Source organism: Rosa chinensis, chromosome 6 (assembly GCF_002994745.2).
Source record: "Rosa chinensis cultivar Old Blush chromosome 6, RchiOBHm-V2, whole genome shotgun sequence".
Taxonomy (NCBI): Eukaryota; Viridiplantae; Streptophyta; class Magnoliopsida; order Rosales; family Rosaceae; genus Rosa; species Rosa chinensis.
The window spans coordinates 5640724-5652279 of NC_037093.1; the positions used below are offsets into that span (position 1 = coordinate 5640724).

General features: G+C 41.4%; 2 pseudogenes; one reads left to right on the plus strand and one right to left on the minus strand.

Moving 5' to 3' along the window:
* The window catches only part of LOC112170331, a 45529-nt pseudogene that overhangs the window by 23891 nt on the left and 10082 nt on the right, over positions 1-11556 (minus strand).
* Positions 3505-11532, plus strand: LOC112170333 (annotated as a pseudogene).

Here is an 11556-nt window from a genome sequence, read left to right on the forward strand (position 1 = left end):
TACATTGCATTTAAATTGTTGAGGTTCATTCTAAAGCAACCATGATGTGGAAAATGAATTCGGAGAAACCAACCGCTCGATGGGAAATTGTAATGTTTTATGGTGGTTGTAAAAAATTCAGTCAATTTGGTTCTCGTTTCGAATTCGATCAATTTGGTCAAACCTGGTTACTTTTATAAACCTATATTTATATATCATACACTCCAAAGAGCAATCTCTATCAATTCGAAGAAAATGAAAAAACCAACCGTTGGATGAGATTATTACAATAATTTATGAGTGTGGTAAAAAATTTAGCCAATTTCACTATATTTTTTAGTCCGATCGAATAGGTCAACCATCGTCATTTACATTCCTTCTTGGTTGACAGATGGCGTGGCGACTGCGAAACGTGCTTATTTTTTCACATCACGTTTGTAAATATTTCATTTATGGATGTGAGTGGACATAAGATAAAAATTTCAATTTTAATTACAAAGACGTTAGCCTATACCAATTTGCCTTTTACAGTTGTATGACTTATACATTGCATTTAAATTGTTGAGGTTCATTCTAAAGCAACCATGAAGTGGAAAATGAATTTGGAGAAACCAACCGCTCGATGGAGAGATTGTAATGTTTTATGGTTGTTGAAAAAAATCCAGCCAATTTGGTTATCGTTTCGAATTCGATCAATTACGTCAAACTTGGTTACTTTTATAAACCTATATTTATATATATCATACACTCCAAAGAGCAATCTCTATCAATTTAAAGAAAACAGAAAAACCGACCGTTGGATGAGATTATTAATAATTTATGAGTGTGGTAAAAAATTTAGCTAATTTCACTATATTTTCGAATTCAATCGAATTGGTCAACCGTCGTCACTTGCATTCCTTCTTAGTTGACCGATGGCGTGATGATCGCGGATAAGAGGCTTCGGATACAATAATAACACGCACTACATGACGAGTTTGTGAAATTTTTCTTTGATTATTTTGGACACCCGAGCTATTTTTAACAATTTATGGAAGTGTAAAGTAAATAAAATTAAGCTAATTAAATTAATTTACTGGCTTTTCAGGGCCGAGCTTGGCTGGATTTTATAGGCAGGGCCTGGCGGGCTTTGAGGAGATTTTGATGGGTCGGGCCGGGTTTTAAACCCCTAACCCAAGCCTGGCCATCTACCCACCGAGGCGGGTCGGGCCGGGCTTTAAGCCTGCGGGCCTTGCGGGTCTCCATTGGCTCACTTAATTCGCGAGTCAAATGATGAGGCCTAGTTCGAGTCATCTTTTAAAAAATAAAAAATAAAACATAAAATAAATAAAAGAAGCTTGAGTCGTTTAAATCCTCTTGGATGAGGTTCTTCTTCCTCTTGCTGACTTGCACCGGTAGCAATACTACTAGATGCTGCATCATCATCATCATCATAGTAGTAGTGTTGAATGCCTCGCTTGGTATTGCCAGTAGCACTGGATGCTGCATCATCATCATCATAGTAGTGTTGAAGGCCTTTGCTTGGTATTGCTCTGCTTCAATAATGTTTGGGTTAGTTACATATAAGTGAGAGTCTCCTTCTTTGCTTCGCAGAAAGAAAGAGAAGGGAAATGGGTTATGGTTCCGCGCCAGCCAAGAATTGGTTCTGGTTCTGATCAAGTTATAGATATGATTGACCAAGAAATGTGGGGATCAAATTGTTAGTGGTAGTCTTTGACTTAGTGATGTGTAATTTTGAAGGAAACAGGCTTCCTTCTAACTTGCCGGTTTAAACAAGCTAGATGGATTCAGATTAAAGAAACATTCAACAAAGCAATTTTCATGACTTATGATAAAAGCTTATAAGAAGGTTACAGCTTACAAGTAACACAAGCTCTCAAGTCTCGAATATGACTCACATAGCAAAACACACAAGATGACTATAGAGAGGATACAAAACACTAACACGGTTTCATTTGTTCTCTTTCTTAATGAAATTGCATAGGAAATGCTTTTTTTTTTTTTTTGAATAATAGGGTTTAGAACTCAGTCAAACTGGAAGGCTCCCCACGTCCATGTTATTTATTAAGTAAATTTTGTTGCAACGGGCAGGACGTAATATCTATACCCCATGGTATAGAAGCATTACAGTTGTCTTCATAAAGTACACCTTGCAAGAATGCAGGAGCCTCAGATGAGCTACACTCTTCAGGATATACATGTCGAATTTTAATAAAATCAAAAAAGCTTGCATATAGGCAAAGCCTATATCTAGGATCCCACTAACCTCTGAATTACTCTCACATGCTTTATGTTTTCTAGCTACATTTTTTTTTTATTCTTATTGAGATAATCTCAATGTCATTAGCATGTGTGTTAATTTAATCAATATCTAATTGTATCTCCCTGATTTCGAACAAGATTCGATAGCAAATTGGATCATCAATATGTCATCGGAAAAAAATTGGATCATCGATATATGGTTTTGATAAGGCTGAAGAGAAAATTATTGAGAACAAATCTGTCAAAAACCACGTGGAACTTGTCAGAAAACAAAAGGAGATTTCTCAGTGTGGATTCCCTTTTGACAAAAAAAAAGTGTTCCCATTTTAGTGCAGCTCCCTTCTGAGTTCTGACAGTCACAAAAGGGGAAAGAAAATTGGTGCCGACTCCCTCATTTACTCTTTTATTATTATTTTTTTTAAATACCTGATACGCTCTGGTGTAGTTATCTGTGGGATTGTGGTTCAGTGACTTCAGTCTATTATTTCATCATAGTTTTGGTTCTTACTTCAATTGTTTTAGGAGAAACTATGAATCTAACACAAGAAATTGCGCTCAAGTTCATTTTTTCTTCTAGGTAACAATTAACAAGGTCATGGTTTGGATTGGATTGACATCATTGATTAGAGTGGAGCAAAAGAAGTGCATGTGCTTATACATCCCACAGATGTGTATAGAGAGGGCTTAATATCTTTTGTTGAACTTGATTTCTCTGCTGTGGGATTTGGGAAATGAAGAGAGCGGAGGTACCATGGAATACTTTATGCAACATTTTGTAGTTGTCTATTGAGAGAGCATAATTTTGGAGTTGAGGAAAAACTGGTCAGTAGTTGATGTCTTGATGATCAGTAAAGAGATCATCCGTTTTGTGATTTGGAGAACTATGATGATCAATCTCGTCCGTTTCTAGATTCAGATAAGTTGTTGTGACAAATCTGATAAAAAACTTGATCACACTAACAATCTCTTTTACTGGCACGGTGTCCCCTGAAATCAAATTGTTGGTGTTGGCCAAAATTTAGATAGCAGCGCATTGCTAATTAAATTCTGTGATGAATGCTTGCTGTTGCATGCAGTAGAATAATAATTTGTACTGGAAGTGGAGAATTACGCCTTTACTCTTTCACAGTTTATTTGCACTTGACCGATGCAAAGCGTGCTCGTCAAGTGGAAGCAAAGTCGTGCCTACGGGGATCGTCTATTTGTCATCAATCCGGACTTTGTGGCGGGTGGGGCTACATTTTGAATATCCTATCCATCCATCCATCCATCCTCATAATGTAGACAAATCCGCCATCACCTTCGCTTATACTTCACTCTTAAATATTACGTTGTCCATAGTCAACAGCAAAACAGGGGAGATGGCCGAAATCCAAAGCTCACCAGATCTGCCATGGACCGTACGCCTTTTCGTCTCCGCCGCTTCCTTCGCAGCCGACGCCTCTCGCCGCTCAAACCTCACCATCAACCGTCGCCTCTTTAACTTGTTCGACTACAAACCCTCTCTCGTAACAAAACCTCAAGAGCTCCGACGTCGTCGTCGCCGCTGACCCTTCCCGCAACCTCTGGTTCCGCCTCTACACTCCCACCGCCGCTACCACCAAACTCCCCATCATCGTCTTCTTCCACGGCGGCGGGTTCGCCTTCATGTCCGCCTCTTCAAAACCATACGACGACTTCTGTCAACGCCTCGCTCGGGAGATCCCTGCTGTCGTCGTCTCCGTCAACTACCGCCTCGCGCTGGAGCATCGGTATCCGTGCCAGTACGACGACGGTTTCGACCTCCTCAAGTTCATCGACGACAGTCAAAGCAGCTTGTTCGAGGGCGCGAATCTTGCGCAGTGTTTTCTGGCCGGGGACAGCTCCGGCGGGAACATAGTGTTAAAGAGTATAGGGTCAAAGTCAACAATATCAAGTTAGTATAAATAGGGACTTAAGCTTTACTATATGTAAGCAAGTCATTTGTGTAAAGATTTTCCTAGAGAAAAACCATTATCAGTTTCCTCTGTTCTCTCTCATTGTTCTTCATCTTCTCCATCTGCAATTTAGGCTTTGTTCTTAGTTTTTCTTCAGATTTTTACAGAGTTTCTATATTCACCATGATTTTTAACATGATCAAAGCTCATGGTGGCCTGACCTGTGCTCATCTCGTTTCTTTCCGCTGCAATCTTCTTCTTTTTTCTTTGATTACCAAACATAAATTCCCAAATCACCGAATTGAGAACCCTAGAAATTGCATCTTTTTCATCATTTGTACAAATACCAAATTCCCTGTACAACTACGAAGCAAAATCATCAAGCAAAGCACGATTTGTATAATTACCAGTGAAGAAATCTCAAAGTTTCTAATAGATTTGTAGCTGTTCATTCTCAATTTCTCAGTTGCTTTACTTTTCACGAAGTTCGTTCAAAGATTCAAGTCCATTCTTCTTCAAGATTCAATCTTGTAGCTGTTCTCATCAAGATCTGAAATGGCGACCTCGAATCAACTTTGTAATGCTATCTCTGTTCGACTTGACGAAACAAACTACCCCACCTGGGTTTTCCAGATGCATCACTACCTTCGTGGCCATGGTCTACTGAAATATGTTGATGGGTCTCATCCCTGTCCACCTCAATTTCTCATTGCTGATGATGGCTCTCTCCAGAATAACTCTGTTGATCGAGAAAAATGGATGAAGCAAGATAGTTATGTTATTTCTGTGATTATCATTACACTCTCTCCAGACGCTCTTACTTTAGTTGTTGGTTGTCTGACATCAATGGAGGTATGGCTTACTCTTAAACAAAGATATGCTAGTACTTCAGAGTTGCATATTATGAAATTAAAGTCTACATTGCAAAGTATTCAGAAGGGTTCTGACTGTATAGAAAAATATTTGCTGAAATTTAAGAGTGCTAGAGATCAATTAGCTTCTGTTGGTGTTAGAATATCAGATCAAGATGTTAAAGGTTTGATTCTTGCTGGTCTTCCTATTGAATATGGTCCCACTAGACAGATTATCAGAGGCAAAAATGATATTGGAATGGAGGAAGTTAGGTCTTTGTTATTATCTGCTGAGTATGAGATTGAATTAAAGCATAAAGCTTTGTCATTGTCCACTCTTGCTGCTATGATTGCACAAAATAGTCTTGCCAATTCATCTCAAAGTATGCAATATGGGATATCAAGTACAGGGACATCATCTCAAGCCATCTTTCCATCTCATTATATTGGAAATTGTTCTATGAAAAACAACAAAGACAGATTTGCTGGAGAGATAATTCCTCTATTGATCTGTAGCACATATATACAATAACACAGCTTGATTCTAGGATACAAAACAAGAAAGCTATTCTAGCCCTATTAATGTCTAATAATATAGAATCAATGTGATGATATAGAGTGAATGTGTTAAATGTTAACAGCTATACAAGATGCTAATTTTGCTCTACTTTCCAACACTCCCCCTCAAGTTGGAGAGTGGATATCCTGCACACCCAACTTGCGAATCATAAGTTCGAAGTCCTCCTTGCCAAGAGCTTTAGTTAGAACATCAGCCAGTTGATTTCCAGAACTCACAAATTGTGTCTCCACTGAACCATCTTGAATCTTATCCCTGATATAGTGACAATCCATTTCTATATGCCTTGTACGTTCATGAAACACTGGATTTGCTGCTATATGTAAAGCAGCCTTGTTGTCACAATAGAGCAATGCCGTTTCCTGGTGTAAAATCCCCAAGTCTTGAAGCAAATAACGTAGCCAAGTTAATTCACAGCAAGCTCCTGTCATAGCACCATACTCTGCTTCAGCTGAAGAAAGAGAGACTGTTTTCTGACGTTTTGACTTCCATGAAATTAAAGAAGGCCCTAGGAACACACAATACCCTGTAGTAGACCTTCTTGTAAGTGGACATCCTGCCCAATCTGAGTCAGAAAAAGCTCGTAGTCGAAGATCACTATTTGAGGAAAAGAACAAGCCTTGACCAGGAGCTGACTTGAGGTAGCGTACCACTTGCAAAGCTGTTTCCCAATGAGCTTTTCGAGGCTAATGCATAAACCTGCTTAATATATGAACAGGATATGTAATATCCGGCCTTGACACTGTGAGATAAATCAATCTTCCAACCAAACACCTATACTTCTCTGGATCTTTGAGTAACTCAGTCTTATCTGACAACTTTAATCCACGTTCCATGGGTGTGTCAATAGGAGCAGCACCCAATAATCCTGCATCTTTTATAATTTCTAACGCATACTTGCGCTGACAAATAAATATCCCTCTCTTAGATGCTGACACTTCAATGCCAAGAAAATACTTTAAATTGCCAAGATCTTTCAAACGAAATGTTTTATGCAAAAATTTCTTGACATCAGCTATACTCACAGGATCATTGCCAGTAATTAATATATCATCAACATATATCAATAAGACTGTAAAAGACTTGCCTTGTCTCCTGGTAAAAAGAGAGTAGTCTGCTCTAGATTGCACAAAGCCAGCAGACCGAATAACTTCTGAAAATCTAGAAAACCACTGCCTTGAAGCCTGTTTCAGACCGTACAATGATTTATGCAACCGACAAACCAAATGCTCCTCCCCCTGTCTCCGGAGCCCAGGCGGTGGAGACATATAAATTTCTTCATCCAGGTTGCCATGGAGAAAGGCATTATTAACATCGAGTTGATAAAGGGACCAACCACGAGACGCAGCGAAAGCAAGGAGACAACGGACTGTAACAATTTTAGCAGTAGGAGAGAAGGTGTCCTGATAGTCAATACCTGCTAACTGTGTGAAGCCTTTGGCCACCAACCTAGCCTTGTATCTTTCAATCGAACCATCAGACTTGTGCTTGACCTTGTAAACCCACCTACAACCAATAGGGATCTTCCCAGGGGGCAACGTGGTAAGGGTCCAGGTACCGTTGGCCTGCAAGGCCTCCAATTCAGAACTCATGGCATCCCTCCATTCCGGAACAGTAACCGCCTCAGAATAAGAGGTCGGTTCACAGACGGCACTAAGCTGAGCCACAAAAGAGGAGTAGGCAGGAGTGTAACGATGATAAGAGACATAATTTGCCAATGGATACCGCGTACCTTTGGAAGGACCTGGCAGGAAAGAGGGCGATTGGTAAGAGCAAGCATTGGATTGAGGCTTGGAGAAGTCGATATCGGCGAACCGAGCAGGCGGTGCAGTGGAGCGGGTGGAGCGACAGATCGGTGGTGGGCCTGGAGGAGGAGGGTCGGAAATAGCTGCAGGTGGAGGTGAGGGAGGAGGAGACGGAGAAGATGGTGGGGATGGGGCCCATCCTGGCACCGGGGACGACAGGGGGGTAGGAACAGGGGTGGAGAAGGACGAAGGAGGTGGGACAAGGGGCGGTGGGGCAGGCGGCTTGGGACGCCTGGAATACTGACGGATGGGAGGAGGAGGCGGAGGTGGAGGTGGTAAAGAGGAAGCGCCAAGATTGGCGTCTATGGCAGGACAGGAAGGACGCGTGGGAGGGACCTGGGAAGCAATAATTTAGAGCACGAAGTAATATGATCTGTCGCCCCGCTATCAATTATCCAATTGCGGGAAGCGACTCTAGACAAACCTGGCTGCGTTACTGCATTTGCCTTAGAACTCGAGTCAGTATTTGGATTGGGCTTTTGGGCTTGTTGGAGAGCAGCTAAAAACTGTTTGAATTGGGCCTCAGATAAAGTAATTGCTGATCCATTCTCCTCTTCTACGATGCCTGTCGCATGAACCTGGTTAGCAGAAGGAGAGGGTGCGATAGAAGGCGCGACTGGTGTGGCGGTGTGCTTCTTGGGGAAATTTCCCGATCCGTGCTTTGCTTTGGGATGACCTGGAGGAAAACCAATTAGGTGAAAACATGTTTGGACCCAATGTCCTGGATCACCACAATAGGTACAATGCGGCCTTCCCCTTCCTCGACCTGAACCAAAACGAGCGGTGAAGCCGCGTTTGGCATCTCGACCGGTCTGAAGATTCGGTCGGTCACCACGACCTCCTCTGCTGCAGATCTGGTTCGGCCGGCCGCCACTCCGGACAGCCATAGCGGCGGTGCTTGAACTGGACTCCGCCGCTGCAACGAAACGTTGTTTTTCTTCTTGTGCAACTGCAGCATATGCTTGTCTGACACTTGGAAGGGGATTCATCAAGAGGATTTGACCGCGGGTTGCACTGTAAGTCTCATTTAATCCCATCAAGAATTGCATGAGCTTTTGTTGATCTGTCTGTGCTCCTTGTGATGCTTCTGAATAGGATGCCAATTCATCCCATAAACTTTTCAGTTTCGTGTAGTATGCAGAAACTGATTGTTGTTCTTGCCTGAGTGAAGCGATGTCTCGCTGAATTTCAAATATGCGAGGTGCATTGCCTTGTGAAAAACGCTCACTTAGATCTTCCCATACCTCATGAGCTGTAGCATAGTAGATGATACTGTTAGCAATTTCAGAACTGACTGTGTTAACGATCCATGAATGGACCATGTCATTGCATCTTGACCAGGTTGCATATCCTTCTGGGTCAGCTTCGGGTGATGGAACTTTGATTGAACCATTCACAAAACCGAGCTTGTTTTTAGAATTGAGAGCCATTGTCATAGCCCTCTTCCAACCTGTGTAATTGTCTCCATTCAATGGTTTGGAGACTAAGACCAATCCAGGATGATCTGAATGGTGAGTGAAGAATGGATTTGAGATATCAGATGTTGGATTATTTGACTTGGTGGAATTGGGTGGTGGTAATGGGACGTTATCACCAGCCATGGTGATTATGGCTTTTGTGAATTTGTTGCTAGGAAGGCTAGAGAAGAGTCAGGATTGTGAGTCCTGCTCTGATACCATGAAAAACAACAAAGACAGATTTGCTGGAGAGATAATTGCTCTATTGATCTGTAGCACATATATACAATAACACAGCTTGATTCTAGGATACAAAACAAGAAAGCTATTCTAGCCCTATTAATGTCTAATAATATAGAATCAATGTGATGATATAGAGTGAATGTGTTAAATGTTAACAGCTATACAAGATGCTAATTTTGCTCTACTTTCCAACATTCTATGACACATGCTCTACACACTGCTGCATCAAATGTTGGTTCCTTGCCTAATGTTACCAATACTAATCTGATTCCTGGTGTACCTGCTTATAACCATTATGATACCTCATCTTGTGCCTGTAATGCTCATCATTATAATGCTCCATCACCTAGCTCTACTACACTTTTTGGGATACCACAGAATAGCATGTTATCAAGTTCAGCTCTTAGTGTGCCTAATGCTCCCCCAATTTGTCAAGACCTGCTCCCATTCACTACCAATGTTGATGTTCCACAGTCAATATCTAATTCTGGATATATGCTACATAATAGTGTTGGAAATGGAAATTACTTTTCATCATCTGCTTCCTCTTATGGTTATGCACCTCAAAATGATAATTCTATGGTTCAAAATGGTGGATTTATGGCCCAAAATGGTGGACACATAGCTCAAAATAGTGGTTATGCTCCTGCTCTTCACCACAACTATTCGCAGCAGCAAGGGTTCTCCAATATGTTTGGCACCACCTCTGGAACTCAACCTGCATTTGACATTAATAGTCTCCCAGCCTTTGGTTCAACGAATACCACAGCCTTTAGTACCTACACCAACCCAGCTTTTGGTCAATGTAGCTCGACTTTTGGTACTACAACAAGTGTTCCTGCATTTGGCCAATCAAGTTCAACCTTTGGTAGCACTCAATTTGGCGCTTCATCTCCTATTTTCTTTGAAACTACTCCAGGTAAAACAACATTTTCATCCCGATTGGAGACCACTGTGGTGAACAGTAATGATCAGCCAGCTTCTGTGACATCATCAGAAGATCTTTCTAAAGATCTGGTTACAAAAAGTACAGGGAACACATCAGACCAAATTAAAGGTGTAGTTTCTTTTAGTCTTGAGAGTGACGATGATTCCATGGATGTGAACCATACAGATATTTCAAAAAGGGGTGAAAAATTTGAGGATCAGGTCAAGCTTGCAACTAATGCCGATGGAATTGTAGAAATAAATAAGCAAAATGGGAGTAATATGACGGAGGTTCCTTTCATAGAAGCAGAAACTGAAAGTGATGTTAGTGATGAGAGCAGCTTCAGTTGTTTGAGCAATAACATGTACAAGCTCCACGAGGCGAATGATGGAAGTTGGATTGACACTCTATTGATAAAAGGCACATGGCAGCTTCCTTGTACTTCTCTTGAAAGACCTCTACTGAACTGTAGGCAGGCTTGTCGGCCTATGAAGCTATGGCAATTACCACTCATTTCTCCTGGTTGAAACTTTTGTCAAATTTACTCTGTTCCAAACTAGTTCTTGGTTCTCCAAGCACTAACCAAGAACTAGTTTGAGGGGGGATGTTAAAGAGTATAGGGTCAAAGTCAACAATATCAAGTTAGTATAAATAGGGAGTTAAGCTTTACTATATGTAAGCAAGTCATTTGTGTAAAGATTTTCCTAGAGAAAAACCATTATCAGTTTCCTCTGTTCTCTCTCATTGTTCTTCATCTTCTCCATCTGCAATTTAGGCTTTGTTCTTAGTTTTTCTTCAGATTTTTACAGAGTTTCTATATTCACCATGATGATACCATGATAAAGTAGTCTGGGGTTCACATCCAAAACCAATTGGCAATGGATGGAGTGGCCCAAACCCTTATAAACGCATAGGCAAGGTCCCATTTTTCCCATGTGGGATGTATATATTCTCAACACATAGCGCATCACGTGGCGATCAGAGCGAGCGGGCACGAGTTTCGGGATCTGAAGGTGGTCGGGATCTTGGCGATTCAGCTGTTTTTCGGAGGAGAAGACCGGACCGAATCGGAGAAGAGACTGAAGAGTGTGCCGCTGGTGAACGTAGAGCGGACGGACTGGATGTGGAAGGCGGATCGGATCGGGACCACCCGGTGGTGAATGTGTTCGGGCCGAACGCGGTGGATATTTCGGGGGTGGATTTTCCGGCGACGATTGTGTTTGTTGGGGGATTTGATCCGTTGCAGGATTGGCAGAAGAGATACTACGAGGGATTGAAGAACGCGGGAAACAAGCGGAGCTGGTGGTGTTTCCAAATGCCATTCATACTTTCTATGCTTATCCTGAGTTGGATGACTCTTCTGCATTTATTAACAAAGTCAAGCATTTCGTGCAATTGCAATCAGTTCATGTTACTGAAACAAGACAATGACCTTTGTTGTTTTTCGATTTCCAATTCTGTACCAATTTGTTTGCCAGGATATATAAGTGGTCATAAAATAAAAGAGACATTCACAATTTGGGACTAACTAAATATTG